Below are 27259 nucleotides of genomic sequence, written 5' to 3' on the forward strand. Positions count from 1 at the left end.
GGCTGCCCCCAGAGAAGCAGGCAAACTTGGGAGAAGCGATTTTGCAATCCTGTTTGCAGAAACCTAGACAGCTGTCCTCCTGGGGGCCCCCTCCAGCCTCACTTCCTCCAGGAAGCTTCCCTGACTTCTCGTCCTCCCCACACACCAGTCCTGTGGGCTCTCCAAAGACTGGGCATGCTTTCTCTCTAGGACTGGACCCCAGAGGCTCTTGAGAGGGAAAGAGAAGCAGAACTTCACGCTGGTTTGAGTCCCCTCCACCTTCACCGGGCAGGTCTGTTCCAACAAACACTCACCCCAGTCGTTTCAACGGCAGAAACAAACTCTAGTGGAATGTGAATGCCATGCAAAAGGTAAACTTCAAGCGCCTGAAAGAAATCTTTTCCTCTATCATCCCGTCTCTATTCATCACTGCAGCTCACTTAAAAACCCCTATTCGAAAACCTTTTTGTTTGGGCAATTTGAGGCGCTGTGTATCTTTACAAGATAAATAAATAAGCAATTCATATAGTCTCTTTAATTCAGACTTCTCCATACCCAGAACTGCCTCCACCAGAGGCAGCAAGTTCTAGAAAGGGGCACTAGCCAGAGCATCCCAAGACCAATTTGAAGGGGATGGAGAAGGCCCTCAGTAATCATAGTGCAAATAATGGTGAGTAATAACGAAACGCTAGGACTTACAGAGGACTCACAATGTGCAAACACTGGACTGGGCTTTCAGCTCCACCCCTAATTTTAACCTAACGACAACCCTAGGAGGCAGGTATTGTTGTTATGCCCATTTTACAGATGGAAATACCGAGGATCTGAGAAGTGAGGTAGCTTTGTCCGAGTCACATAGCTGGCAGGCGAGCCAGCCAGGACTCCAGTTTCATGGGCCCCAGACCACTCCCCACCCTTGGCCCCTCTGCAAGACCAGGCCCTTCTGGGATGGGATCAAGCTGCTTGGCTCTGCCCCCACCTCCCACCCCAAGCCCAGGACTCAGTAGCCAACACAGACTCCTGTTCCAAATCTGAATCAACACCTCGTTGGCCACTCCACTCAAAGGGAAATGGCCCCCACAACTGCCCAAAGGCACCTTCTGGGGACAGAAGGGAATGGAATTAACACCAACATCAAAAAGGCCAAGAGCTACAGGGGGTGGAGAGAAACAGGCCCAGGACTGGCTGTCTGTGAGAGCACGGCTTCTAATGCACCCTTCCCTCACAGAGCCTGGATACAGCCGTACCTGCTCTCCTCTGCTCCCCCCACCGACTGCTCAAGCCCAGTGTTAGAGGGGAAACATGGGGGATGATGTCAAACTAGAAGAGGACTCCTCATTCACCCCCTTTCTCCTCCTCACCAGCTTAATCACACCTAATTTCTCTGCGTTTGTACTTCCACGGCAGCTGGAGGGCAGAGAAGCACAGTGCCTGACACCTCGGGCCGTGGGGTGGAGAAGACTTTCATTCAAATTCTAGTTCTGCCCCTTCCTGGCTAGGTGACCTTAAGCAAGTCACTCCCCCTCTCTGGGCCTCAGTTTCCAACAAGGAAATGATGACAGGACCTCATGGGACTGCCGTGAGAACCAGATGCGCTAATATTGGAAAGTCCTGAGCCCAGTACCTGGCCCAGGGTAGTACTCAGTAAGTGTGGGCTGCTAGGAATTATTATTACAGCCCAGACAGGTCCTGCACCTTGCACAGAGCCAGTGTGAGGCCTGGCAAATACTAACTCTGGGTTCTGGCTCCTGGATCAAGCTCTTTCTCGACACAGAGCCACTCAGGAATGTGAGAGGGCCCAGCCCAGGAGCTCTCATGGCCCAGTGGCCTCCCCACGTCTGCAATTCCCAGGCCAAGTACAAAGTCCCAACCAACAGGTTTGTTTTCCTTACACACACACACACACACACACAAAATCGACAAGTGGCTCAGAGTGAAAGTTCCCAAACCTTGGCATCCTCCCCCGTCCAGAGGTGAGTAGTGATCTCATCCCTGTGACTAAGCCAACACGGACGCCAAGAGCCCTCTCTGGGAACCCGCGGGCTTGGAACTGCTGGTTCCCAGCCCCAGGAGGAGCCAAGGCTGCAAAACTGGGATTCACGCAGAGCTGGGGATCCCTGCTCTCGGAGCTGAGAATCAGAGTGGCTTGAAAAGCAGGGCGGTGTTGCAGCCAAAGACCAGGATGGGCCACGAGATCTGGGTTCGAGTCACAGCTTTGCCATGAACTTCCCATGAGGTTTTTGTTTTTTGTTTTTTTTTAAAGATTTTATTTATTTATTTGACAGAGAGAGACACAGCGAGAGAGGGAACACAAGCAGGGGGAGTGGGAGAGGGAGAAGCAGACTCCCCGCCGAGCAGGGAGCCCGATGCGGGGCTCAATCCCAGGACCCTGGGATCATGACCTGAGCTTAACGACTGAGCCACCCAGGCGCCCCTCCCATGAGGTTTTAATACGCAAACCCAGGCCTCTGTCTGCCCAACCCTAACATGGGTAGATTACAGGTTTCCAATGGTCCGTCCAGCTGAGATCTGCCCACCACGGGCCCCTGGCCTAGAGCTAATAAAGATACAGGTTAGAGAAGTGGGCACTACAGTACATGAAAGGAGAAGCCACTGTTGCTGGAGTGGATGGTGTAGGCCGCCAGGAGAAGCTGGGCCTGATAAGTGGGTGGGGCGAGGAGGAAGAGAAAACCAATCCTGGTGGTCTGCAGGCTTGTCAGGGGCAAGGAGCAAAGTTCCAGAGGCACCAGGGCAGCCTGTCAAACATTCCAATGAATCCGGCCAGGAGGGGAAAAGAGCCTTCCCCCAGAACTTCAGCCACCGCCCCCTCCTTCTCACTTAATTCCTCCCACCATGGCCAACACAGACAATCAGGAGAACGTAGATGAACACTGGGAAAAAGCCAAGAAACCAATACAGACTTTGCCCCTGAGCTGGCTCCTCCCAGAACCCCGAGGTAGCAGGAAGTGAGGTCCTCCCTCTCCCATGGCGCCAGGTTCCAGGAGAGGTGGGGACGGACAGGGTGTCTTTTGAGGGTTTCTGTGACATCCACTCTACCATATACCGTAAAAGGCCACCTGCAGCCAAGCCAGGGGAGCCCACCATTGCACTGCACTGTTGACGAAGCCCATAGCTGCTGTGTTCTAGAAGACTCAAAGCCTCCCCTTTGCCCGCAGCATCCTGTTCACACTCATGGCGTTCGAGGTGTTCAGTTTGGGGTCCCAAGGGGACTTTTTCGCTCCCGTCACTGCCCCACCTCCCCGCACACCCCTGCTCCAGCCGCTTCCACTCTCCAGTTCTAGATCCCCATCATGAGCCTTTGCCCCCTGGGCTTTGATCTGTCCTCAGGCTTCCTGCTGCCCTTGCTGTTTTGCTTAATAATCTGTCCCTGGACAAACCATACGAGACTCTTAACTCTAGGGAACACATGGAGGGTGGCTGGAGGCGAGCGGGGTTGGGGGCTGGGGTCACTGGGGGATGGGCCCCAGGTGTTATACACAACTGATGAATCGCTAAACTCTACCCTTGACGCTAATAATAAACTAGATGTTAACTAATTGAATTTAAATTAAATAATAATAATAATAATAATAATCTGCCCCTGTTGTTTTGACCAACCCCCCTTTCCTCTTGTAGTCTGTTGACTTTTAGACTTTAACTGGGCTCCTTGGGAGAATAAAGAATGCAGACAGAGAGAACAGAGAGAGGTTCTGCCACCAGATTTCAGGTACAGGCTCAAGCGTGGAATTGGGGCCGTGCCACCATGTGCCACTTACGAGGCAGGTGGGGTGACCTCTGCCTACATCAACGGCGGCCAAGCCACGCCGGCGAGCTCATTGAGCCAAAGGGCTCTGCACAGCCTCGAGTGTGACACGAACTCAAGGGATTAGGATGTCTATTTTTAACTCCCCACATCCTGGCCAAAAAACAAATCCCTCACACACCCTGCAGATCCCTATCAGGGGGGCTGGCAGAGCCTTTTGGGAATTGCCTCCTCCTGGAAGCAGAGCCAGCTTTCATGGCTTTGCCTCTGCCGGGAAAGGCTGGGAGAGCCCTGCTCCGGCTGGGGCCAGCTTCCATTATGTCTGCCTGGGTCCTCATTGCCCCTGTCAAATGGCCATTTCCTGGTGGACTCAGTTGTCACAGATTCTCCAGCCGCCAGACAGGGTCACCAGCAATGCTGAGGAGGGTTATTCATTCGTTTACTGATTCGTCTACCCCCACATTCCCTCCTGGCCCTCTGAGGAGCCGGGCTGGGCCATTACTAATCTTGTTCCTCTTCCCTCCTCCGGCACCCCTGGCATCCCTCGGGCCTCACTCCAAGGTGGGTGTTTAATAGGTGATCAGTCACTGTGACCTGCAGGGAGATGGGGGTTTCCTACTTCGGGACAGAGAACTCCTCCCCAGTCCCTGGCCTACTTGTGTGGGCTTTGATCAAGTTTGTAAGGACATTTGCTCATTCTCCTTGGTCCCACCTCGCCCACCTCACCAAGCCCCGCTGACCCCAGGACCAGAGAAATGAACCTGCCACTGCCTAAGTTCACTCTCATCAAATGATACCAGCAGAGAAAATGACCCCAACACATGAGTTTCAAAGAAAAAAAAAGCCTCATTCCGAATGGGGAGCCTTCAAGATGGTCAGCCTTCTCCTGGCTGGGCAACCCCCACTGACCCCAGGGACAGACAGTTTCCCTGAAGGTTCTGACCGCAAATAACAGTACAACCCTAGAAAAGTCATGTGATCCCTAGGGGCCTCTGGGGCCACATCCGTGAGCCCCCAGCACAATCCCAATGACCCCACAGACCCTCCCATAAATACATTACACACTCTCTTAGGAATTCTAAAGAATCTTGGCAATGCTCATTTGGGACCTGAAGTTCAGCCTGCGGGGGGCGGGGGGGCGGGCAGGAAATGATGTGCCCTTTTCAGACCTTCCTCCAGGCTTCTCTGTCTTTGATGCCACAAAGCAGAATAGACTTCTTTAAAAGGCAGATCAAGAACAATCCAAAGGAGTCAGGGAAGTCTTTCCGCAAACCAAAGGCATCTCTGGGTCCATCCCTCAGCTGCAGGCAGCCTGGCACAGAGCTCACAGAGGACCCAGGCTCTTTGCACGGGGAAGCAGGGTTCTGGAAAAATGCTCTGAGCCAGGAACAGAACAACCAAGTGCAATGACAAGCCAGTCCAACCCTACAAGGCTTTATGAGCATTTACTAGACCCAGGAAGGCCTGGGCCGGGCCCCACACGCTCCATGGGCACTGAGATGAGAAGTAAGGCCCCGGGCCTCGCCCTCAAGAAGCTCAGAGCCCGTCTTGGGAGACAGGCAAGCCGACGACCAAGTGTAAAGCAAGGCGGCTGATAGGAGCTACAAGCCAGGACCGCACGGGGGGGGGGGGGGGGGGGGGCGGCTCACCCTTAGTGGAGTGATGAGACCAAGTGGAGGTGACATTTGAGCCAGACCCAGAGGGGCAGGAAGAATTTGCGCAGTGAAGCCGCGGCCACGAGAGAAGGGCATCCAGGAGTCAGGCGGAGACCGGGACACAGGCAGCCTGAAGAGCAGAGAGAGGGAGAACAGGCAGAGAGGAGAGTTGCAGTGGGCCTGATCCTGCAGGCGGGAAACAGGGAGCCCTCCCTCCCCTCCCAGCCCCAGGGAGGGAGGAGGAGGCAGGATGGAGGGAAGCTGAGAACAGGAGGCTGGTGGAGACTTCGGTTGACAAGAGCCCGCTTTAGGAAGCCGGGCTGCCAGGGGCTCCCCCTGGGCATGGAGAACAGGCACCTGGACCCCCTCACCCAGCTGCTCGGCTCCAGGGAGAGCCTCTTAGCCATGCTGGCACAGACCCCAGCTGGGAGGGGCTGGCTTTAAGGAATGCTGGGGACGCCCAGGGGAGAGGCATGCGGTGGCTTGGCTGGGAGACAAGAGACAACCGCACACCGTCCTGGCCTCTCGGCCAAGGCTATGAAGGGCTGAGGGGGTGCTCCGCTGGGCTGGAGCCCCGTCCTGCTCCTCAGCTCCCTCTCACAGGCCCGGCCATCATCACCCCCTGCAGCGTTCAGAGTGCTGATTACTGTCTAATTCCAGAGGTGAGCACCCTGACCGCGCCCAGGGCTCCCTCCTGTGGCCCGCGCCCCCACCCCTCAGCTCCCTGAGCCCCCTGGACACTGAGCCCACAGAGCCCAGCTGACTGGTTTCACAACAAGCCAGTGTAGCACGTTGCCCTCCAACCCAACCCAACAACTCACCCGTGCCCCAAGCCCATCACAGGACCCCCTTCCCCAGAAAGGCAGAAAAAGAAGAGTAACGCAGGAATATCAAGATTGGAAGGAATCTCAGAGATATAACTGAACACCCCCCCCCCCCTTAACAGACAAGGAAACTACACTTTTAAGAGATGACCAGCTCTGCAGGGGATCACACAGCCCAATGGCGGCCCAGCCAGAACACAGATCTTCCTTCAGGCCTCCCGGAGGGCTCCGGCACCGAAGCCAGGACCAGGTGGGGCAGTAAAACAAGGACATAGCGCAGATATGGTGCAAGAAAGGCCTGTGCTTATTGTCAAGGGGCCTGGGTTCAAGTTCTGACTTCACCACCTTCCCTTATGCACGCAGACATTAGAGCTTTGGACATGTCACTGCAGCTTCCTGGACTCCAGAGACCTCTTCCATAAAATGGGTGTTTCATAATTCCATGCTCTCAGCAGGATCAAAGAGAATCAAGGGGGAACAAGAGCACTGCGTACAACAAAGCCAGGTGGTCAGGACGGGGACATTGCTGAGGCCTTTGCAGAAGACTCCTTCACCTTCACCCCTCCTGGAAGGCCGCCCAGGCCAGCCAGCCCTAAGTCAGACATTTCCCCAGAGCTGCCCCCGGGCCAGCAGAGCAGCCCTCCAGGGGAAGGGGTGGGTTGCCCCTGGATTTACAACACAGATGCATGCATGGCAGGCCCACCCCCTCCCCTCCCTCAGGGGTCCCCCAGCACCTCCTGATAGAGGTCATCACGGGGCCATGGAGGAGGAAAGGTATGTGTGTGGCGGGGGGAAGGGAGGGTCCTGCCCACCTCTCCTAAGTCCCCTCCACCCTAGCTGAGAAATCTGAGCACAAGGTCCTCATCCAAGATGCACTAATCCTTCTAGAAAGCAGAGGTCACAGGTCTTGAGGGGACGGAGGTGGGGTGAGCAGGGCCTCCTGGGAGCCGCAGGTTTGCTGCCATGCCCATCCACTTGTGGCAGGAGAGGTCTCAGTCCTCCACGGGCCTCTCCATAATACCTGACATCCACCCAGGAGACTTCCACAGACAGGGATCACCCCACTAGTGGGCATAACATCCTGTCCATTTTACAATCGGGAGAAAGCTCCAGAAAGGAAAACTAACCAGCTGAAGAGAATAGAACCAAGGCTGGAATTTAGATCACATGGAACCCATATCCCACATTCTCTTCCTAAGCACACCTTACAGCCATGGTTCCCAGGCTGTGGTGTGCATGAGAATGGCCCCGCGAGTTTTTCAAAGTGCAGATGCCCAGGTCTGGGTGGAGATGAGGAATCTGCATTTTAACAGGTGCCCCAGGGTGTTGTGATAAAGCACCGTCAGCACACACCGCAGGCCCGGGGGCACACACACACGTGCACACACTCATGGGCACACACTCATGGGTACACATGACATGGGCCAGCACGGAGCCAAAAAGGACCATTAGAAGCATGGGCTCTAAAGGGAGATGCCGGGTTTGGGATGCAGTTCAGCTCCTTATGGGTTGAATGACCTTGGGTAAATCTCATGACCTCTCTAAACCGAAATGAGGGTAAGAAAAGAAGCAGCCTCAAGGTGTTGTCTTAAGGATGCAAGGAAATAATATGTATAAAGCCCTCCGCACAGGACCTAGCACATCATAAATACTCAAAAAATGGTGTTACCCTCATGGCCAAACTCAGTTCAGTGTATTGAATGTCGAAGGGAGGGAACTGAGCGCCAGGCACCACGGGACCGCAGGGCGTCCTTGAGCCGGTAAGAGATGCCTGAAGGGTCGTACCAGAACCAGTGGGTAGAAGTAACAGATTTCTGCTCGAAACACGAGAACTTTTTTATCAGCCTGGAGTGGCTCCATCAGGAAACCAGCTGCCTAGCGGGCTGTCACTAGAGGATGGAGGCTAAAAAGACTAGATGTTCACCAGGTAGAGATGCGGCACCAGGGAAGGAAGAAGGGAGGGGGTGGCCTGGCACTCTCGAAGGTGACTTTCAGTTAGGTTCTACAGGTCAGTCCCTCTCCCTGTAATTGGTGCATTTGCACTGTCCTGATCTTTACAACCTTTAGCTCCACAAATCCAAAAGGGATGGGGAGAGGCCAGTGGTTGATAGAAAGTCTTATTTTGCCTTCTGAGTAGTTCCTGGTAAGGAGGGGGATGGATGGGACTGTCTTAAATCCGAGGCCTACAAACACACTGAAATCGTATGCCTCAGAGGACACGTGCATCTGTGCACTTTTCTCAAAAGGGCTGATTCATACCAACTTTTGAGCAGAGGGGAAACTGAGGCACAAAGGGGGTTGTGTGGCTCAGGCTGCAAGAGGGCCCAAGCTCCAGGATACGGACTGGAGCCCAAGGCTGTTGTCCTATGAGCCAGGTGCTTTCCATGCCTTATCTTTCAAAATCCTCACTACATCCCCCTGGGGTGAGACCTTTGAGCTCAGAGAGCTCAAACTCCCCAAGAACACAGAGCTAGTGAATGGCAGGGCTGGGGTTTGCACCCAAGTTCTCTGGGCCTCAGAGCTGGTGTTTGGCTTGGTTTTAACTCTTGGCTATACTGTCTTAGGTCAAGAAAACACAGAAAGATGTTTGGCTTTGACACGAGGGGAAATCATGTTAGAGATGATGATCCTCATAGGTGACAAGCTACCTACTCATCCACCCTCAATTAAAATTAAATTCAAATCAAAATTAATCTCACCCCTAAATAGCAGAATGGGGGGAGGGAGGGGTGCTCAGTTTCTATATGACTCAAGCCAGACAGCTCAAAAGAATGGAGCATCTGGAAACCAGAAAACCCAATCGTTTCCACCAGGCTGGGAACTGGAACCTAGATGGCTCTGGTCCCTATTCCTACCCTGCTGAGCTCAGGGGTCAGGGCAGCCCAGGAAACCAAAAACAGACCTCTCTTCAATGACCCCGCCCCCTCAACACTGAGGAGTGGCTACCGGTTAAACAAAACAACACCTCAAACTTGGGTGCCCCAGGGTGCCTGGCTCTGGGATGAGAGGAGTGGCTGTTCAACTACCAACCCCTAGGGTGAGCTGAGGAGGGTCTTAAGTCTGGGGAGACCACTGGAAGAGCTGGGGTTGGGAGGCTGGAGAAACGCCCCCCCACCCTAACCCCTGTGGGCTGCAGGCTCCAGCTGGGGTGACTTCCATATTAGATCCCGCGCGGTTCTCCGCCAAGGACCCAATGATCTAAGCAGGGCGCACTGGGAAGTTTAAAGGGTCAACGTACCTCGCAAAGACCGTTCGGCGGCACAGTGGGACTGTAGGGTAGAAGAGGGATCAGTAAAGCAAAGTCGCAGCCCACTCCTCGGTCTGGTACCCCCATACCTCCCATTAGAGCCCCCAGATCCTCTCGAACCTCAGGTCCCCCTGGGACCCCTGCAAGCCCCGGGGACCCCCTCGTACCAGCTCGGGGACCCTAGCTCTTACCACTATGCGCCGGCCGGGCCACTGGACGCTGCCATCCCAAAGGCGCCGGAGCCCGAGCTGCACCGGACCAGGGTCACGGGGTGGCTGGGTCGCGGGGCCGCAGGAAAGTTTCCGTAGCGCCAGCCAGGCGGAGCGGGCCGAGCAGGCGGCGGGCCGGGCAGGAGCGCGCTCCGGCCGGCTCCGTGCCTCCGCCCGTGCGGCAGTGCTCTGGCTCCAGGGCTCCCCCGGCCACCCCGCCGGCCCGGCCCAGCCCCGCCAATCGCAGGCCCGGCCACCGGCAGCTCCGCCCGCCCGGCCGGGACCGAGCGGAGGCGGGGAGGGGAGGGGCGGGGGCGCACCTGTTTGGCCAATCGACCCCACTACTAACCACCTCGCCGCGGCCAGACCGCGGGACTGAGCAGGGCGATCCCCTCGGCTCTCGGCACACGCCCCCTCTCCGCGCTTGGGCCCGGGATCTAGGCCGGGCCACGTGCCCCCCTCCCCCTCCGCCTCCCGGACCCAGCCGGGTCGAGCGCGCCGCTGTCTCCGCCTGCCTGCGGGGGCCCTCGGTGCGGCCGGACTGCGCTCCTTCCCCAGCCCCTGGGATGTCAAACACAAAATCCCGGCTTTAGCCTGGGGGCTATGGGGGTACAGGTCTGAGGAGTGGGCTGCGACGCTGCTTGGCTCACCCCTCTTCTACTCTACACCCTCTTCTCCCGCGAGGATTTTCGCGCGTCCTCTGGCCCATTAAATTTCGCGGCGAGCTTGCCTCGATCTCCGACGGCGGGGGCCGCTGTCTGATGCTAGGTGCAGAGCTCTGGGACAGGACGGCAGGGGGAGGGAAGGTCACGGGGAAGGCAATTCCAGCCCAACCCCCCCCCCCCCCCGCGACCATCATAAACCCTCGAGAACCCCATCTGGATTCGGGGAAACTTCTCCAGGACGCTTGCGATCGGCTGCAGCGGGTTCCCCAACTTCTCTTGGGGTCACAACAAATATTAAAGCTTGACGATTTTATTGTTCCATTTTCCAGATGGGAAGACTGAGAGGCCAAAGGGAGGCGAACGCTTCTCGGTCGTGGTGGCGAGACTGAGACTTTTTCAAACGAAGGGTGAGTTTGCAGAGAGCGCCTGGCTCCACTCCCAGAGCCCGGTGCGGACGCCTGGGTTCTCCCCTCGCTCGCCCCCCGCCGCGGACCTGGGGTGAGTAAGGAGAAAGAGGCGCCAGCAAGTGCCCGCGAAGAGCGGGGGCGCGCCGGCAGCCGGCCCTGCCTTACCTCGGCAGCAAAGCGTGTCCTCGCAGAGCGCGCCGGCCGGAGGCCCCAGCAGGGGCAGGGAGGCCCAGGCGAGCGCGCGGGAGGCCGCCCCGCCGGCTCCCATCCCGGACGGCCGCGGCCGCTCCTCCGCCCGCTGGCCTTCCACCCTCCGCGGCACCTGTGCCGACAGCGCTGTGCCGGCGGCCTCCGCCGCGGCCTCGGGGGTGGGACTGGGCCAGGCCCCGGGGTGGGGCGTCCGGGGCTCCCCGGGCTCCTCGGACTGTCGCGGCCCGGACTCCCACGGTCGCGGCCCCGGATCCCGGCGACCAGCGCAGGGCAGGGCGCTATTTTTAGCTAGAGCTGTTCTCCCAGTTGGACAGACAGAACCAGTTAATTCGGCCGCTCGGGAAGGGCCTGCACCGGGAGCTCCCCGGAAAGGCAGCCGCAGCTCTGCTGAAAGCTGATCCTTCGCATTCCTGCCTCTCGAGGCGGGAGGGCGGGAGGAGGCCTCTAATTCCCCCGGGAAGCCGGCGTCCTCTCTGAAGGCAGCCCTGGGCCCCAAGTGCACGCCCGGCATGGGGCTCTTCAAATTGACTCTGAAACTCCACCTGCCTTCCTCCTGCTGACCCGAGGCTTCCCGACTTCCCATAAAATGCCCACCCTTCCTACTGGTCTCCAGCACTGGGAAGAGCCCCCCAGCAATGGGATCTGGGCCCCAGCACCGACTGAGCTGGCACACTCCCATGACTCAGGAGCTGCTTGTTGAAAGACGGAAGAGTGAAAATCCTGTATCAGATGAGCCAGAGGGTCAAGTAAAGGTCTTCAGAGCCTGGGCAATATGGGATGGATGGGTGGGGTGGTTTCCAAATCCTACAGAACCCCTAACCCAACACCTTCTGACTGTGTGACCTTGGCAAGTCTTCTCACCTCTGTGCCTCAGTTTCCTTTCTGCATAAAGAAGTCTGAGAAGCCCAAGAGATAGCATGTGAGAAAGCCTTTGCAAAAAAAAAGCCTGAGGGGCTTGTTCGTGTAATGAGGGATGAAGAAATGCAAAGAGGAAGAAGAGGTAGATCTGCTCTCAGGAAGTCACTAGCTCTTCTAATTCAAGGGAGAGGGTGCTAAGGGCATAAAAAGGTACAGCTAGACTGTAAGATACGAGCCCAAGGATAGAGGAATAGGCCAGTGGACTAGAACAGAGGCTGCAAAAATAGACCCACACATGTATGAAACTTGATATGTGGCAAGAGTGGTGCTACCAGTCACTGGGAAAAGGGTGGACTTTTTTTTTCTTTTTAAGATTTTATTTATTTATTTGATAGAGAGAGACACAGGGAGAGAGGGAACACAAGCAGGGGGAGTGGGAGAGGGAGAAGCAGGCTTCCCGCGGAGCAAGGAGCCCGATGCGGGACTCGATCCCGGGACCCTGGGATCATGACCTGAGCCGAAGGCAGACGCTTAAGGACTGAGCCACCCAGGCACCCCTAGGGTGGACTTTTCTATAAATGGTGCTTTTTTAGAGTGATTGGATATCCACGTTGGGGAAAAATGAAATGGAATCCCTACCTCACACCTTGCATTAAAAAAATCAGTTCCAGGTGGATTAAAGACTTAAACACAAAGAACCTGTGTAATAGGGAGAGATTTCTTAAAGACCCCAAAAGCACAAACCATCAAGGAAAAGATTGACACACTTAATTAAAGTATAAAACTCAGGGCAGGGCACCTGGGTGGCTCAGTCCTTAAGCGTATTCCCTCTCTCGCGGTCTCTCTCAAATAAATAAATAAAATCTTTAAAAAATAAAAAAATAAAAATAAAACTCAGGGCACCTGGGTGGCTCAGTTGGTTGGGCTTCTGACTCTTGGTTTTGGCTTGGGTCATGATCTCAGGGTTCTGAGATCGAGCCCCATGATGGGCTCCACACTCAGCGCTGAGTCTGCTTGGGATTCTCTCCTTCTCCCTCTGCCCCTCCCCCTGCTCATGCTCTCTCTCTCTCTCAAGTAAATGAATAAACAAAATCTTTTTCAAAAGTGTAAACTTCCCCCCCCCCAAAAAAGTGTAAACTTCCTGTCTGTCAAAATCAGGTATTTGGAACACAATATCCAAAACATACAAAGATCTTCTACAAATCAATTTTCAAAAGAAACAAGAGAAAATTGAGTAAAACATATGAACAGGCAATTTGAGAAAGGGAAACCATGAATGGCTAATAAACATATGAAAAGACATTCAGCCTCACTCCTAATCAGGGAAATGGAAAGTTAAACCCCAGAGAAGTGCCATGGCACACCTGTGTGATTGACAAAAAGCAGAGAGGCAGGAGGGCAGAGTGTTGATGAAGATACAGGGCACAGGGAACTCTCTCATACACCGCAGGGGAAAGGGGAAGTGGGTGCCACCACTCTGGAAAACAATCTGACAGTGTTTAGAAATGTTGAAGATGCATTCCATATCCCAGTGACCCAGAGAACTTGGCTTCTGGGATAAACCTAGGGCTTGCTCATTGCCACAGTGTTTACCCTTGTAAAGAATCTGAAGTAGCCTCAACGTCCATCAGCAGAAGGCATAAAGGAATGGTGGATCAGTCCGTGAAATTCTATATGGTAGTGAAAATGAATGGAGGTACCTTACGAATCGTTAAGTTGGGGGATGGGAAGCAAGTTGCAGAAGATCACATTGGATGACAGCATTCTTGGAGATTTTTAAAACATGCGAAACAAAATGATACCACTTATTGCTGGGAATGCACATGTTTGGTAACAATCTGAAGAAACTCAGAGGAATGACAAATACACCGTTTAGTGAAGTGTTTGCCTCTGGGTGGGGCGGCGGGGGGGAGGTGCGGAGAGGGAGACATGAAGGATGGCGGGAAAGGGCTTCATCGATATTGGTAAGGTTTTATTTCTTGACACCGGTCAAGGTACCCGGGTGTTTGTTTTAGTCTTCAGAACCTTTTTTAAAGATACAGAGCAAGCAGGGGGCTATAAAATATAAAATCCCCGTAAAATGCAGTCCTGCTCTGAACTTCAGTTTCCTAATTTAAATAATCCGACCATCATGTCTGTGAAGTGCTTAGCACAAAGCGTGACTCATGGCCAATTGCTCAGTAAAACTTGAGAACATGAATAGCCTGCTCCTCAGGCTCCCCCGGGATCCTTCATACCCTAGTCCCAGCCAGCTGAGACTCCCTCACTCCATGCAACCGGATCTCCCAAGCCCCCCAACCTCTGTCCTGCCTTCATGCCTTTGCACAAACTGTTCACTTTTCCTAGAGTGTCCGTCCTCCCCCTCTCTTCTGTTGTCATCCAGCACTGGCGTTTCAGCCCATGGAGAGACCCTGGGAGGTCCTCGTCCACTCTCCCGGCAGAGGGGCTCTCGAAGCATCCCCTCACCCCACTGTCTGCATCTATCACATTGTGCACTCTTGCACCCGCTTATGGCTCTCTCTCCTCCCTGAGCTGCAGGCTGGGAGCTCCTCCGGGTCACGAACCTTGTCTGAGCAACCCCTGCAGCCTTACTACCTACATAAGGCCTGGCCTCGGGAAGGTTGGATGAATGAATAAAGGGGGTGAGTGGATCCAAATACTCAGACACAAGAAAGGGTCATGCCAAGCTCTCAAAAGGAAAGCAGTCCCACCATGCGGATTGACTGTGTATCCGCACAACCAGGATGGGACGAGGGCATATTGCGAGGGGTTCTCAAGAAGAGTCAATGAGGTAATAGAAGCAAAATGCATGACCCCATTTTTGGGAACGGGTAGCAATTACGTGAATATTGGCCAAGAGGAAGATATTCGCGGGGGGAGGTGGAAGGGACCCAGTTGGGTTACCACGAAAGAAGGAGGCTGGGAAAAAATGCCGGGGAGTGTTCTCTGACTCTGCACAAAAGCAAGGGAGTTGGCCCAGGAGGTGGGAGGGTCAGAAATGTGCCCCAAGTTAGTGCTTCTCGTGCTCCTCCCTCCTGCCCTTTGCACTACCCCGGGGTGAGGGGCTGCACGGCCCCTCGGAACCGGTGGCCCTCCTCTCTGTCTCTCCATGTCCACTCTGGCCCCCTCCAATCTGTTTCTCGCACATAGCCGAGGGATCTCAATCTGGACCTGTCTTTTCCTTGCCAGCTTCCATCTGTAGGGGCGACAGAGCCTGAGGCACCTTCCCCAGGGACGCGTCTGAGGCGCTCTACCAAATGCATCGTCTGCACTGTATATGCAAAATGCACATATGTCCACTTGTCGGGAGCTTCCATCAAGGCGACATACAGGATGGCAAGTTGCTTATGGTCCATACTCTAGAAGATGAATTGGCCAGTGTTACATGTTGTAGGAGCAAACAAATACATAAAGTCGGCAGGGCTATATGGTCCCTGGAAAAGAACAGCACTGTGCGCTTCATGGGCTCGGATGAGATTTTCTGAACTAATGAGCCGATCCTCTTTGATCCAGATCACACTGGACAATGTCATATTACCCTGGTGACACGACATGAGCTGCTGCTGGCACTTTGTCCCATGCAAATGGCCCCACGAGGTGGGAATCCTGCCCAGCTTACGGTCTGCCAACTCAATGCTTCTCAGGGGGTCGCCAGTGGCCTCCTTGTGGCTAACACGGAAGGACGCTGGGCTGGTGGGCCGGAGCAGTGGCTCCAGGAAAGCCTTAGTCTAAGGAGATGACCTCGGAGCGTGTCTTAAAGGAGCAGAGAGAGACGTTAGCCAGACAAAGAGGGATTGCAGGGCAATGTGAAGCCGCCCGGCCTGCTCTGGAATCCCGGCAAGCAGCTGTGAGACAGGCCATAGGAAAAGGAGGTGGGGCTGGGGCAGGAGGGGCCCTGAATGCCATGCCCAGGAGCTTGGAATGTTTTGGGGCTGGGGGAGTGGTGGATACTATGACATGCAGCCCAGATCCCCGCTTCCAGAATGAAGGACGCACTCCCCCAGGCGTTCGGAGGCTATTGCAAAATGGCCCTCAGCTGTCAGTTCCGTTTGGCGGTGGCCTCTGCCGAAGGAAGCCACTGCACCTGAGGTGACACCCCTCTCCTAGGGTGTCCTACATCCAGTGACAGATCACCCCAGGGCTGAGCCCCTTGACACTCCTCAGGACAAGTGTGAAGGACCAGCCCTGCCCCAGGCCCTCCCCAAACCCCACGCAGAGTGGGCAGAGGCCGGCACTGCGGCCGCATGGCAGTTCAGCTTTCCTTCTGCCTGGTCTCGCTGCCCGCCCTTCCCGTCCACAGGTGCCGAGCCTTCTAGAACAGTCCCTGACAAACCTCCTGCGCCCTCACACGTCTCCGAGCCTGCTCGCCGGGAAACCCAACTGTGACAGGGAGCGCGGGAAGCCCTTGTTGTGTGTCTCGCTGGTGGGAGGGACTCAGGAGAGCTTGTGACTTTGCAGGAGCCAGTGAGAGAGGTGACTGATACTCACAGAAGCAGGCAAGGTCTCAGGAGGGGCAGAGAGGCTGGCTCATCCTGAGACAGAAGCAGAAATTGGAGGCAGGTGGGGGTGGGGATGGGGTCAGGAAATGGAGTGAGTCATGACCTTAACTTTTTTTTTTCTTATGCAGCTGGAAGTGAGGTTGGCTGCTCAGAGGAGAAGAGATAGATATTGTGATTACATAAGAAATTGACGACCAGAGTGCGTGATAAATGTTGCCACGGCAGTAATATGGAGCACAGGGCTTCAAAGGGTGGATAGGAGTTTGCCAGGAGGTGTGCCCATAAGGGAAAGTCATACCACGCAGAGGAAATAACTGGTGCTCAGAACCCAGCTGAGCTAGGATTCCCAGAACATATCCAAGATGCCCAGTGAAATGTGAATTTCACATAAATGATGAATAATTTTTTAGTGTAAGTCTGTCTTACGCAATATTTGGGATCAAAGAATTATCCGTTGTTTACTTCATCACCTTCTGACCCTGTTCCTGCCAGTAGTCCACTAGGGCCCCCCCCCCCAAACTGCAGCCCAGGTACTGCTCACATTCCGTGGTATCCCTCCCATTATCCAAACCCTCAGCTGTCGTGGGAAGTCCTCTATTGTGTGATCCTCGGCCACTCTTCCCACCCCACCTCCCATCTTTGAAAACCCCCTTTAATCTCCTGCCTCTGAGCGTTTGCCCCACTATGTCCTCTGTCTCCCTACTATGCCCTCCCCATGTCCACTCCTCCAGGAGGCCTCCCAGATTTCTCTGGGAGGGTGGAAGTAATCAATGTCCACTGATGATTTGCAGTAGAACCTTGGGCAAGTCACTTCACATTTCTGAGCATCCATTTCCTTGTCTCTGCAATGGGGACCATACCACCTCTGCCAGGTTGCTGAGAGGATGATAGACCATGTTCAGAAAGCACCAGATACACTCTCAAACGTTGGCATGTCCCCCCCGTGCATGCCTAGATCAGTGCCTGGCACCCAGCGGCACAAATACACGTTAGCCAAATGGAAGCGACTCAAAGGTCCTGAGCTTTTATAGTTTAATTTGCTTCTTGGAATTGCCATGCCCAACAGTGGAACTTAGACAAATTCAATTTCCTATATTAAGATGATCCGAAAAGAGATGAATAATGAAGCCACTGCGATTCTGATTGCGTAACCGGTTTCTCCCCCGGTTGAGAGGGGACCAAACTAGCTCCCCAGAAATGGCCCGTTTAGGCACCAAACATGACACCCGGCCTCTCCAGCTCGAAGCAGGTAATATCCGCCACACACGTTTCTGTCTCAAGCCTCCCAGTCCCAGACCACAAAAGGTGATTTCTTATAACCATTAGCATAATTACCTGACTGCAACGCTGTAGAGAAGCGATTAGATGAGCCTGTGATTTTTGCACAGTTATTTGTCTCAAGTAAGTCACCTGAAGTTCATCTGCCATCCGGATTCATGGCTGCATTCTGTAATCGTAGGGAATTATTTTGCTAATAACAGAGGTACCTTGATCTAATTTGGTTTTAATGCCAGGAGGTGCCCTCCCAGGATAATCAGTTCCAGGGCAATTCCAATTTCCAGGTTTGTTACACGTTCTGGAGAGAAGATTCAATTCAAAGAGGCTGAAGTTACTTCTTTATCACCCAAAGTCATCTAGGGGTGAAATGGAATCCTACCTCTACGTGTTTGCAGAAAAATGCAGGGCAAGGTCGAGCCACAGCAAGTGGGTGGCAGGGCGGTCCCAGCCAAGATCAATGACTGGAAGACACCACTCGTGGGTGAGGACCATGAGGCATTCCCTGGGAGAACCCTACTTTTTCTTGCATTCATTCATTATCTCATTCATTCTTTTATTCTGTTTCTGGGCTCTCTCCTCTGCAAGACCTGGTCTCCACTGTTATTTGAATGCAAATATTGATAGCAAACACGTTCCTGGCCCAGTTCTGGGTACTTCGTGCATATTAACTCATTACTTCCCGTGACGCAGGTGGGTGCGACTACTATCCCCATTTTACAGATGGGAAAGCCGAGGCAGAGAGGTTAAGAAACTTGCCCCAAGTCACACAGTTAGTAAGGGGCATAGCTGGGATTTGAACCTTAAACTGTGAACTCCCTCAAATTCATGTACAAGGGAGAATACTGAGCCCACCAGGAATTGTTCCACCTCTTCTCTGTGTTCTCGTGCACCCCTCCCAACAACTCTCGTATGGGAGTGTTGTCCTATTTTATTGAGGAAGACACTGAGTCTCGAGAAGGGGTTAATTTGGCCAAGGTCAAGTGAGTCAATGGAGGAGTTTAAGGCTTCACCTCTGAGACTCCGATTCTCTACTCCCACTGCTCTGGCTGAAGCCAGGAAGTCTGAGCAGCGTCTCTGAACAGCTTTGGAAACACGCTGGGTAAAGTATAATTAAACTAAGTGCACAGTGACCGGCCACCCAGCTCTGTTCTTCCCTTTCCATTCTCGAGCGGTTCCTCTTTCCCACCCCCACCCCTCACTCCAGAAACCAAGTGTCATTTACTGTCCTTCGGTGTTACCAAACAAAACCTACTTTCAGATTCCAATCATTCGCTCACATTTAGGCTTTCAGCGGAGGGCCATGCGCTCCAGCAGGAAGGACCAGGAGGTCGACGCCGCTCTGCCCGTCCACTCCTCGCTAGGCCTTGGCCTTCCCGTCTCTTCGAGGAGGTGGATTCTTTAAAAACTGATGGAGCTACAGAACACTCGTTTTGAGTGAAAAATCTCAGGCAAGCCCAATATTTAGATGAAAGCGAGCTGCCCTGGGCAGAGCTGTGTTAGAACAAGGGCGTGGAGTCTCTCTTATTCGACAAACTTGCGGCATCTCCGTGGGACCCTGGGACTCTTCTGACAATTGGGAAACCACTGGCCTGAACAGAGTCTGTTGACTCTTGGGGTTCGTAGGGCCAAGGAATCTGAGCTCCACTGATGGCTGGCAATACCCGACATGCAGGGCAGGCCCCTCCCCCTGAACACCTGTCCTGCCTTGTCAGGAGCATCAAGGGCCGAACCCGGGAGGGGCATGTCAGCAAGGCCAGGTCGTGCCCAAGGCCCTGCCTTGCGGGGGACGAGCCGTCCAGGAGTGTGAGCACAGAGAAATGATATCTGCCTCTCTGCACCAGCCTGCGGGGCCAGCCCATCCCGGCACACTCCCTGGTGGCTGTGAGGACAGGCCAGTCCCCTCCCACTGCTGCCTATTTGTTTTCTCTCTCCTGTCTTCTCCCTTCTCTCTCTGCTTCCTTCTAAAATGCTCGACTTTCTGTTCTAGGCCTAAGGCTGCACGGGTTCCGCCCCAGGACTGAGACTTCACCCACAGGGACACCTGCGTCCCGGAGTAATCAGTGCATGCAGGTGGAGTGGGAAAAGCATCCTTGAAAGGCTGTCCTAAGGACGGTGGGCTGGATCCTGAAAGTCGTGCAGAGCCTCACGAGCGATAGAGGAACCAGATGCGCATTTTAGAAGCTCATCGGGCTGTACACACGGTTGGGGAGGGGGGCGACTATGAAAATGAGGCTTTCCTCCCCCTCGTCACCCCCCAAACCCCACCTTCCCTCAACACCCTCCAGGTAGCCCTGTTTCCTGCTGAGACACAGCACGTGCAAGAAGGGAAGAGGGGCTTCAGGCTGCGGGCTATTCCCACCTTGGCCTGGCCCCCAGCCTGGTAATGCAGCCCTTGACCCCTTCACCCCTGGGACCACGGGGTCAGGATGAATTAGAAAGTTGGAAAAACTCCATCCCAGTTGGCTGGGATGCTTTGATTTTAGGGCTTCTGTCTGTGAACAGGAACTCAGGCAGAAAGTTAGCTTCCCCACCCCCTTCTAGTCCCTTCTGTCCAACTCTCGGCTCTGACAAGCCCCTGCCCCAGCCTTGCAGCCCCTCTTGGAATCACTGCCTCCCCGTCCCCCATGCTGCGGTGGCGGAGGGGGGCGGGGAGTTCCATCCCCAAACACAAGCCCTTTGGTTCCACCACGCAGCCAGGCATCTGCTTTGGCATCCACGCTCACTTAGCCTCAGGTCAGCTGCAGGATGAGGCGGGGACTAGTGGGCATCGAGGGTCCGGGACCAGGGGCAGGAATGCAGGCGATTGCTGGCGGCAGCTTAGACCCTGTCCCTCCCCTGCTCAGATCTTTTCCAGGGCTCCTGCTTACTCTGGGACACTGGTTCTTAACCAGGAGGGATTTTATCCCCCAGGGAAGAGTTTTCAATGTCTGGAGACATTCTTGGTTGGCACAACTTGGGCTGAGGGGGGGCAGGTATGCTGCTGGTGACTAGTGGGTGGAGGCCAGGGAGGCTACTGAGCATCCTCCAGTGCACAGAACAGCCTGCTCGACAGTTCTCCAGCCCTACATGCCAATAATGCCAAGCTTGGAGGCCCTGCCTGAGGGTAAAGCCCCCCCCATCCCATGCTTCAGGCTGGGATGCTCTGGATGCCCAGCCCCCACCTCAGCCCCTTTGCTTCTGCTATTTCTCCTGCTGGGGTGCCCTCCCTGCTGCCCTCCATTTACCTTAATCTCAGTTCTCTCCAGCCCCTCTACCAGTGGGGGCTCTCCCCTGCTGCCCACACCAGCCCCAGCTGCCCCTCCCAGAAGCCACCTCTGACTACATGGTACCCTGATTTCTCTCTTCATCTGATCAGCTCCAGGCGCCTTTGGCCCTCCTGAGTCTTAGGTGGCACAGCCACGTAACGGGTGGGCAAGGTGAGTGGAGACCCCGGGCTCCCCGTAGCGCGGACACAGCCCCTCCTGCCTCTCCCTGGGATGCTAAGCACATGGGGCACTCCGTGTTGGCATACAGTGGGACCCATGTGGCTTCGGAGCCAGTGGGCCAGGGTTTAAATCCTGACTCGGCCACTTCCTAGTAGTTGGACCAGAAGTTAATCACCAAACATGTCTGCGCCTCAGTTTCCTCCTTTATAAAATGGGTTTTCCAACGAGAGTTCCATGTGCTGTGAGGTGTCCCGTCCCCGTCCTTGTTCCCTGTCTGACGGGTCTATCTCGCCAAGGTGTGCCCGGACAGCCATCTATTCCTGGGGCCCAGAGGAGGAGGATTAGTCGCCCTCCCACTTCTCCCTAGAAGCTGAGCTTGCACTGGGCTGCCAAGGACTTTGGGGAATGGAGTCCTCTGAAGCCACAGCACCGGAAACCGGAGGCTGAGCAGGCCCGGCTGAGTGGCCAGCCCAGGAGCGTGACCGCCCTCTTGGCTCCCGGCCTTTTCGGCCTCTGCTCTTATCTTCCCAGTCCCTGCCTGGGCTCAGCTTCTCCTGCTGGGACCGTGACCTCCCACAGCTAGCTGAGCTGCCTCAGGGCAGGGGGCGCTCTGTTGAGCAGAGGGGTGGCTTGGGGTCCTAGGAATTCGGGGGCGATAGCACAGAGACAGACTCATAAACACAGAGAACAAACGGGTGGTTGGCAGGGGCCGGGGGGGCAAAAGAGATGAAAGGGATTCAGAGGGGCAAACTTCCAGTTATCAAATGAGTAAGTCACAGGGATAAAAAGTATAGAGCGTGGGGAATTTAGGCAAGAATGTTGTGATTCTTCTGTTCAGTGACAGATGGTAAGTACATTTCTCATGGTGAGCATTTTGCAATGTCTGTAATTGTTGAATCACTACGTTGTACACCTGAAACCAATATAACATTGTGTGTCAACTTCAGTGATAGAAAGAGCAAAGACAGAATAAACATGAGCCCCCAGGCTCCATCACCCTCCAATTCCAGTGGTTGCCCCTTAGAATCACTAGGAGGCAGAGAGACAGAAAGAGACAGTAAGAGACAGAGACAAGAGACAAAGAGAAACAGAGATACAGCAAGAGAGAGAGAAAGAAAGACTTAGGGGGGGGCCCTGTCTAACCTCTCCAAGCTATGGGAGGCCCAGACTGGGGAAAGAGCCCCAGAAGAAGGAGAACGGCGCCCCTCCTCACCCACCATGGAGCTGGTGAGAGGAAAGACTAAAGGTTCTCCGAGCGGACACCTTCCCGAGCACCCTGGCTTCTGGGCCATGGAGTTGGCACGGCCATTCGGTCAAAGACAGGCCTCACCTCTATCCCCCTCCCCCCCACCAGCCAACTCTGTGAGGACACCTGGAGGGAAAGCAGGGACAGACCTGGGCCAGCCCCCAGAGGGCTCCTGAGTGAGGCCCTGAATGCAGCCCCTCCCCTGCTTCAGCTTCGGGTCCGGAGGCCAGAGCCCGCCCAGCCCCCACCCTCCCGACCTCTCTGGTACCTTCTGGGTCAGCCTCGTCTCCCCTCCCCCCATGCTACTAGCAGCCACCCTCCACTCCATCATCAGCAATGGCAAGTGAGGCCCTTTGTCTGAGATTTGGGTCAAGGGAAAAAAAGTCCAGGGCAGAGGTGGGGGTGGGGGCCGGGGCGACAAGCACCCCCAGCTGCCATTTCAGGAACTGTGCAAGCTTGAGCTGGCTTTTCTGGAGCACAGACCCACTCGTTCTGGTGCAGAGTCAGTGGGAGCTTGGGTTGGGCATGTGGGACCCCCACAGCCAGCCAAGACAGAGACCCCCTAGCAGGCATTCTGTCCTACTCACACGTGCTCACGCCCTCCGCGTGCATTCATGTGTGCGTGCACACACACACACACACACACAGGCATGCTGGGATGTAGGTCACTGGCTGGAGGGCCTCAGGGCCCGGGCTTCTGAGGATCCAGCCATCCGGCACACGCTTCGGGATTGGACAGAAATGCACCCCTCCCTCCTCGGCTCGCCTGCGTCAGTCGGACCCAAAGCCTCGCTAGGCTTCTGTTTGGTTTTCCCTAGAATCCCACTGGCTGAGACTGCTGGGAACCAACTCTGTCCGGGGAGGGCCACGTGGCTTCTTTTCGGGGGGGTGGGGGGGACGGTTCCCTGTGCAGGACAATGTGGAGGCTACAAGAGACAGAGGGATGTGACCCCACCGTGAAGACTTTCAAGGCATAGCTCGTGGGATGCCTTAGGACTAGATGAGGTAATGGCCAGAGGGTAGTCAAGGAGAAAACCGAGCAGCTTCGGCCAGGCTGATCAGGGCTGGCTTCCTGTGGGAGGTGGCAGGACCTTGGCTGGGCAGTTGAGTAAGGTTTCAAAAAGCCTAGGAATAGGAGTGGTACTTACACAGCTGGGAAGAGCCCAGCTGCTCCTCCACCCTGGAGCTGGGGCCTCTCCAGAGGTCACATCAGGAAGGACCATCACAGACTCTTCTATAGAAAACCCCCGGATGGCCCCACAGGCTTTTCAGACACAGCAAGCCCAGGACATCACTCCCACTCAGAAGCTGCTCTTCCACTCATGTCCCCCACTCGGTGTGGACGCCAACATTCCTGCCACACAGGCCACAGGCCAAGTCGTCCTGACCTCTTTCTCCACCCCATCCGCCTCAGCCTCCAAGTTTGCAGTCTGGCTCCTGAAACAGCTCACAGCCCAGAGGTGGAGAAAAGCAGGAAAGCAAATGGATTGCACTCATCCGTGTGTGGCAGGATAGCAGGAAGCTCAGGGTGCCCATGAGCTCAAACAAGGTAGTCAGGGAAGGCTTCCTGGAGGAGATGACACCTGAGTTGAGACCGCAGAGATTAATTCATAGAGATGGGGGTGGCGAGAAAGAAGAGGTGTGGCTGGAGACAAAGGCAAACCCCATCCTGGGGTCAGATGGTGGACTGTCTGGAGGCCGTGTGAAGGAGTTCACTTTATCCTGCTGCAGTGAGTGGGTGCCCTGTGGGACTTTAAGATGCCTGTGAGTGGTCCCCTTGGCTGCACATTAAGGATGCGTTTGTTGAGCTGGGGAGACCCAGAGGGGGTGAGGCAGCCCTCTAGGAGTCTAAGGAGGTGCCTGGCCTGGGGTGGGGGCTGGTAGTTGGAGCTAGGGTACATCTCAGGATCTACTTAGGAGGGAGAATGGACCCTGAATGGTTCCTGGTTCCTCCTCTCTCGGTGCCCCCATCTTCCCATTGGTAATGGGGGATGGACAGAGCCCCCCCACCCCCACCCAAGACCCTCTCCCTTGGCCTCCTCACAGCTGGGGCCATTTCCTGCTTGCTCCAGCCTCCCTGGGCTTCCGGAAGTAACCTCCTAGGAGAAATCCCAGCTGGGAGGGAGGCACAGCTCTAGATTCAGAAGGCCTGGGCTGGTATCAGCAGCCCAGGGCATATCCATCCAGCAGAAGGAAACGCCACACCAGCTCCAAGCAGGAGGACCAGCCGGAGGCAGTAGCCATCTAGGACAATATAAGAAGGAATGATCTATTGGCATGGTCCAGTCAAGAGTGGGAGCCATGGGAAGTGGCTATTACTGTCTCCACCCCTCTGAGGAGGAGGTCAAGGCTCAGAGAGCCAAGTGGCCAGGACAGAAGCCTAGGCCTGGGCTGTGCATGCCCAGAGCAGCTCAGGAGGGAACCCACCAGAAGCCAGTGGACAAGAAGGGGGGAGGAATGTCTTTGCTTTCTAAACAATAGGAGCTTCTGAATGAGCTCCTCCCTCCTCCCACCAGGATCCTCTCTCCCTGGGGGACACCAGCTCCTTTCTCCTGAGCTTTCTCCTGGCTCTGCCTGGCCCAGCTCCAGACACAGGACTGCCCTCCGCGTCCCCCTTCCTGGGCCCCACTTTCTAGCCTTCTTGTGCAGCCAGCTGCTCAGGCTTGGGTACATAAATGATTTAAGCCCCTCCCGTCCATCCTCATTGTTCTTCTTTATTGACTATTTTTCCTGATTTAGCCTCTTCCCAGAGTCCCATGGGGCAATGGGGCAAGAAGGGGGGGCTCCACCCCTCATCCACCTGCCCAACTAGGGAGGGTCAGAGGCCCAGGCATGGCTGGCCAGCAGGACCGAGGTTTTCCTGAGCATGGGTAGGACTTTGGATTGGGGGCCAGAGTACCCAGGGAACAGCCCAGAATGGTGGACAAAAGCACAGGAATCTTGGAGTCCTGGGTTTGAATTATGAGTACCCCCCCTAGAGCTTGTGGCTGTGGACCCTTCTAAGCCTCGACTGTCTCGTGTGAACAGTGGTGATGTTTCTTCCTCTGCGAGGAGGCGGTGACTCCGTGTGGAACACATCACAGAGGAGGCATGTACTAAGTGCTCAGTAAATGCCGTCCCCACTCTGCCTCGCTGGCCTCGTTTGTCCACCTGTAAAAGGGCCCCAGGTAGGAGTGTGGCTTCTCCTGTTCCTTCGGTTGCCCGCGGGCCCAGGACAGAGCCCCAGGGCAAGATGGAAGGAATCTGGGTTTGGCATTCTTTTCCCAGCCCGGGCAGGCCAGCCTGGCATCATTACCCAGTTCCACAGACAGGGAAGCGAAAACTTGCCAAGGGCCCAGGTCTTTGTCCAGGACCTGTTGGGTTAGCTGAGTAGCAGAGCCAGGAGGAAGAGCCCCCAGGCTCTCATCCTGAGAGGCAGGCCAGGCCTGAACGCCCTTCCCCAGTGATCCACCCACACAGACACGGCCTCAGAGAAGGACCTAGTGGGCACCAGTTCAGAGCATGTGCTCTGGGGTGGGACAAACCTACACGACTCTCAGCGCAGCCATTCACTAGCTGTGTGATTTGGGTGAGTCACTCAGCCTCTCTGAACTTTTCCCCATCTCTAACGTGAGAATGCTAACACCCACCCCACAGGGTGCTGGGAAGGGGAAGCCAGATGATGAATGAGAGGCGCACGGCCAGGCACACAGCTGTTTTGTGGTTCTTGTCTGTCTGTCACCAGCTGAAGCAAACCCGCTTATGACATCTTCAGTTCCTCCTCTCACGGGAAGGGCCAGCGAGTGGTGACATCAGACCCGACAGCTTCTAGCCCAAAATAGCCTTCTCTTTAGACTGACCCTGTCCCTTCACAGCCGCTTCTGCTCGCCGTTCCCAGCTGAGCTGGTATTGCCTTCGGTTCCCGTTCCTGCCATATCAGCCTCGTCCCCAGCGCCGCGCCAACAAAGCCCCCCAGGAGGCAGGATTCTCCCCGGGCAAATGAAGGGGCCTCCGGGCAGCAGTGATAAAGCTCTCAGACAGTGCCCCCAAATCAAGGTCCTGGACTCTGGAGCAACCTGGGTTCAAATCACCTTCCTCCCTGTATGATCTTGGCCATCACTTAACTTCCCAGAGCCTCAGTTGCCTCATCTGGAAAATGGAACTAACGGCAACCTACCGGGTGTGGTGGTGAGGAGTCGAGCAGACAACGTCCATGAAGGACCTTGCATGGAGTCTCACCCGAAAAACGTACTCAATAAATAAGACTGGTTGTTGTACCTGCAGCACTGGGAAGTTTATAAAATCACTCCCACCTGCCCGCCTACTGGGGTCCCCCAGCGGGGGCAGATGTCCTCATCACCAGGAAGAAACTGAAGTTTCTGAGCTGCTTGTTCTGCCCCCCAGATTTCCAAAGCAACCAGCCCCTTCCAGAGCACTGATCCCCGCTGTCTGTCTGAGCCCAACTCCCTCTGGGAATCCCAGGCCTCCCCGCCACCCCCGATGTGTCCGGTCTCATGAGATTTTACCTTGTCACTCCTCTGGAGCCTCAAGACAGCCAGGGAGGTGGGCAGGGCACAGCTGAGTCTGCCCATTTGTCAGACAAAGAAGCCAAGGCTGAGTGAGGAGCAGGGACTTGGTCCAGGCCACCGATGGCAAAGGGAACCAGGATGAGGCTCAGGCCGCAGGGAGGGAAGTGGGTGCCAAGTGCTGAGTCGGATTTAGAATCTTAGATGGTCAGAGCTGGAACATTCAGGGGTGTGGGGCGTAAATGGCCGCGAAAGAAACAAACCCAGAGAGGGGGAGGACGCCTGAGGGCACAGAGCAAGTCCAGGGCAGGATCCAGCTGGTGCCATTCACTCATTCACTTTTTCATTCGTTCATTCATTCATTCATACAGCGAATACAGTAGCAACCAAGACACAGCCCTTGCCCTCAAGGATCTCAAGGTCTTAAGTGGGAGTCAGATTAACGACCAGGCAATCCAAACCTGTCCTCTTCGGGGAAGCACCAAGGCG

At 55.2% G+C, this 27259-nt stretch overlaps 1 protein-coding gene across 3 annotated transcripts in view; it reads right to left on the minus strand.

Moving 5' to 3' along the window:
* DAB2IP (DAB2 interacting protein) overlaps nucleotides 1–27259 on the minus strand; it is a 188021-nt gene that overhangs the window by 157111 nt on the left and 3651 nt on the right. Inside the window, exons 1-2 of one of the 3 annotated variants that reach the window (XM_035015900.1) lie at nucleotides 10915–11316; nucleotides 5392–5527 (exon numbers count right to left, since the gene is read on the minus strand). The gene's annotated coding sequence lies outside the window, so the exon portion shown is untranslated. Of the gene's footprint in view, nucleotides 1–5391; nucleotides 5528–9659; nucleotides 9824–10914; nucleotides 11317–27259 lie in introns of those variants that run through there. The other 2 variants (XM_035015902.1, XM_035015901.1) reach the window with 2 other exon arrangements.

Source organism: Mirounga leonina, unplaced genomic scaffold (assembly GCF_011800145.1).
Source record: "Mirounga leonina isolate KUSES-001 unplaced genomic scaffold, KU_Mleo_1.0 Mir_170, whole genome shotgun sequence".
NCBI classification, from domain to species: domain Eukaryota; kingdom Metazoa; phylum Chordata; class Mammalia; order Carnivora; family Phocidae; genus Mirounga; species Mirounga leonina.